Consider the following 4,373-nt stretch of genomic DNA (forward strand, 5'->3'; position numbering starts at 1 on the left):
CCCTCTGCTTATGTGAATGAAATTGTTTGAGAGGTTACTTTTTAAAGTCTTCATGTATTTACACTCTGTGGATTGAACATGGCTTCCCATGGTTCCAGTTCAGGAATGGCAGTGATATTTAATCAAGAAATTACTAGAGTTAAATTTTTATGTTACTTTTGATCAGTTGGTAAACACATCTGAATTAAATTCCAAGCAATATGACTTTGGTAGCACCTTAAGTAAAGTTTCCATCTGATCAGAATTAGAAATTAAAGTCAGCAACATGTTCAAAAAATGATGGCATCATTCACTTATGAAAATAACACAGGTGTTGTTGATAGTGGTCAAACAACTGGCAAAAAATAATCCATCAAATGTTTATTATTTGTGGAAAGATAATAGTTAAACTTCAAGCTAAGTACAAAAGAAATTATTCTCACTTCTGTAGACCCAGAGAATGCCCTAAATATTAAGAGACATCAGAATTATATACTTGTATTTTAAAATAGTAATAACTACATTTTATTGACACACATGCACTTACTTATCTATCTTCCTGTGTGTCTATTTATTTTTCCAAGCCATTTTAGTAGTAGCTAATCCAGGCATCATACCATTCTGTAGTTCAATCATATCAAGAAGTGTCAGATAATTAACTACCAAAATCAGTTTCAAACATTTTCTTTCTCCTTGAACTCCTTGATATATTAGCGCCCCCTTATCCCTCACTTCTCCTAATGTTCTCCCCAGGAACCCTAATTCTAGTTGTTGTCTTCAGATTCACCTATCCTGGGTTTCAGATACCAAATAACATAGGGAAACACATAAAAGAAAAAGAACCAAGAAGGCTACCAACAATGACAAGATATAACAGAGATAAGCCCCACTGTGAGAAAAAAATTACAGAGAAAAACAAAACAAAAAACCCCAGATCAAGCCCAAAGCGTGTCAGAAGCGAGATCAAATGGCACAGTTTTAACTGTTCAAGTTATATTTATCATTTTAATCTACTGTAGTCTTCTCTCCGAAACTCTGTCTGATAACCAGGTAGTTCTTACCCCTCTTATGGTTAGAGGGAAAACAATGGAGGCTGTGCGGATCCTACAAATGCATTTTGGGCTTCCCCTGTCATCCATAGCCTTCTGCACACCAGAATCTCACAGTTTAAGCTCTCATACTATTCCCACCTTTGGATTTGGATTATAAAATGTACAATTCCTGGAACATGGATGTTGGTGCGCTTCTTTCCTGTGAGCTTAGTTGATGCCTCACTTAGATGGCTACTTGTTTGGAAACAAGCCTTTAAGACCCCAGATGGTATTCTATATGATAGCAGGGCACCATCTAATTTCTTCACCACACTTTGCTATAGCACTTATATCTTCGGTGTTTCCTACATGAGGGCAAGTATTCAGTAGGGCCGTGTCATAAGAATGAATTGTTCTTAGATTGGTGGTAGGATTAAGTGTGAGCCCCAAACCCATGCCAGAATCTGTTTGTTTTTTTTAATCTGCTTCTGGTTCACCGTAGAGACATCCTTGTTATTTTATGGTAGAGAATCTTATCAATCATGTTCCTGGAGCACAAGGGCCTTCTGTGTATAGTGTCATTGATTAGCCTTTGGTACTAATTTTAAAACACTATTGATAGAGGTAGATTGAGCAAGTGTAGGCTAACTACTATTGCAATATTTGGATTATTCACTTGTACAGGATAAAACTTTGCATGATTGCATGTTATTTGCACAAAAAGGGGAGTGAGTGGTGAGACAAGTTTACAATAATATTCCTGATAAAGTCAGACTCAGGTCTGCCAGAATGAGACAGATCTTAATACAGCATTTAGGGCATTAAAGTAGTAAGTAAATGTCAGTCTGTCTACTGACAGTTCAATGTTCTTGGTATAGTGGACATAGCTGTCTTCTGCTTCTTCATACATCATGTAATTTCAGTCTTTAAGTCCTTAGGTTACAGGTGTGCTTGAGGTAGAGTGGGGTCCACAACTCTCTGGTATGGTCTTTGTAGTGTGTTGTGCACCTTGAAGATCCAGGATTCAATGTCCCAGCGAACAACTTAGGTCTGAAGTAAATGCCTTCTGGGTGGTTCAGATTTCGCTTGCTCCACCCTGCAGTGTCCTCTGGAAAGAGTGATTTCCTAGACTATAGGTTCCCAAAGAAGAGCTACTTCCAGTGGAACTGGGTCTGGGTCAGTGTGTCCCGCCCGTCGGATGGCTGGCATCTTTGATTTCCACAGTCACTCCCTTTCTAGAATCAAACCCAAAGGAGGATAAGGACAGTGTGTTAGTCTGGGTACTTTAGAGAAAACAAATCCACAGAACCTCATGTATAAGAGAGTTTTATATAAAGATTAAGTGAAAATCAAGAAAACATCCCAACCGAGTGTTGCCCAAGCCCATAAGTCCAATGTTAACCCATTAACCTACTTCACTCAATATAAAGCAATTCTTTCTTTGTTTCTTGGATAATGCTTCTTCCTTATCTATCACTTGGTTGCCAAAACCATGCCATTTCACCTACCCTACTTGAGGGGGCATGGTTGAGGGTATTGGTCATTCTTAGTGGCTAAGTTCAGGCACATCTGTGACTTGATGTCACTGGTACCTAGTGTGTGTGCCTAGGTTGGCCATCACCTGTATCTGAGGGACCTTGGTCTGTGCATGCCCAGGTTTGGATGGTCCCCATAGGTATCTAGTATGTGCCTAATTTCTTTCCAACCCTTTTATTGTGGCACGGCCATCTAATTTTTGTTCCACTTAGACTTTTGGTGGAGACAACCCTCTTTTTCCCAAATCTTACTACCTATCAATTTGTGCTTTCTTACAGTTACCATTTGAATAGTCTTGGTACTTTAGAGAAACAAGTACACAGAAACTCATGTATAAGAGAGAGTTTTATACAAAGGTTAAGTGTGCATCAAGAAAACATCCCAATCCAGTGCTGCCCAAGCCCACAAGTCTAACATTAACCCATTAACCTATATGTCCAATACCAATCCACAAAGTCCTCCTCCATCTCACAAAACAGACGCAATGATGCCAACTGCAGGAGGAAAGCCGAGTCAGTGAATGTGTAAGCATCTTAGCACTGGCAGGGATCTCCACATGGCTGCTCCAGCATCCAGGGCTGCATTGGGGTAGGTCCATGTGGCTTCTCCTCAGGGATGTCTTGCGGAAGTGAGCCTTGCCAGTTGAAGCAGTGAACTGGCTAAGGCAGCTGCACCCTGGTCCGACCATCAGAAAGCAAGAGACCTGAGAACTCAAAAGGCAAGGCTCACTGAGCCATTTATCCCTCCGCCCTTCAATTAACCCCACATGTGTTTATCAGCCAGGTTGCGACACTAACTCCTCAGACGGCTTGTAATCAACTCTGAATGTTCCTACTGGAAGAGAGGTGGACGGCTCCCACAGACCTCATGGAAAGGCCGTCTCAAATGGAGCCTGCCATGGAAATGATGATGTTCATGTTTCACAAATATGCTAGGTATAAATGCTATTTAACAAAGGGAGGGCCTTTAACTGAGGGAGCTCAAGGAAAAGGAGTCCCCTAGCTTTTTGGAAAACCCAAAAAAACCCTCCGGCAGTGGACAAGATAATGAAAGACCTGGACCAGTGCTGTGACGGCAAAGTGAGCTTCCAGACCTTCTTTTCCCTACTCCCCCTGCTCACCATTGCCTGCAGTGACTGTTTGTAGTACCCATGAAGCAGGAGGGAAAGAATAGGGCAGGCCGAATTGAAGAATCACTCCAATCTGCCAAGAGGGAGCCCAAGGAATTGCTAAAGAGTCTGCCCCACAGCTTCCCCCTGTATGAGGATTGCATGAGCAGACTGGGGCCCTTTAGAATAAATATGTACCAATAAAAGTTAAGTCTCAGCTGATAAATACAGAAAGGAATGTAAATTCAATGCCAGATAAAGCTTTTGATTTTTATATTGTTTGTGTCCTCTTGCCCGCAATAAACAAATTCCTTTTTTAATACCTTACAAAAATAAAAGGTCCCAATCAAAAAGTAGCTTCTGAGGGATTCTGCTAGGCCAGTTAAATTCAAGGCAGATAAGTCCATTCAAAAGGCTACGGCACCTGTTTTGTGGAGCTCTAAAGGGGTAATCATGACAGACTGTCTTGAAGGACTCAGGGTGACTTTGGGAGTTTATAAAAAGTTTTATGGGAATAGCAATACCATGAGGGTAAGGAGAAGGGGGAGAAACAGGGAACTGTCATTGATCAATGTATAACACCCTCCACCCCCAACCCAGCAGGGGAATGAACAGCAGAAACATGGGCAAAAAGAGACAGTGGCTGGTATAAGATATGAAAATAATTTATAATGTATCAGGAGTCCATGAGGATGTGAAGGTGGGGGAGGGAGGGAAAA

The 4,373-nt window shown here is 41.2% G+C and overlaps 1 pseudogene; it reads left to right on the forward strand.

Annotated features, from left to right (window-relative positions):
• Positions 1-3,371: 3,371 nt before the first annotated feature.
• Positions 3,372-3,858, forward strand: LOC142431769 (protein S100-A10 pseudogene; annotated as a pseudogene).
• Positions 3,859-4,373: the final 515 nt, after the last annotated feature.

The sequence above is a fragment of the Tenrec ecaudatus genome, chromosome 18 (genome assembly GCF_050624435.1).
Source record: "Tenrec ecaudatus isolate mTenEca1 chromosome 18, mTenEca1.hap1, whole genome shotgun sequence".
Lineage (NCBI taxonomy): Eukaryota > Metazoa > Chordata > Mammalia > Afrosoricida > Tenrecidae > Tenrec > Tenrec ecaudatus.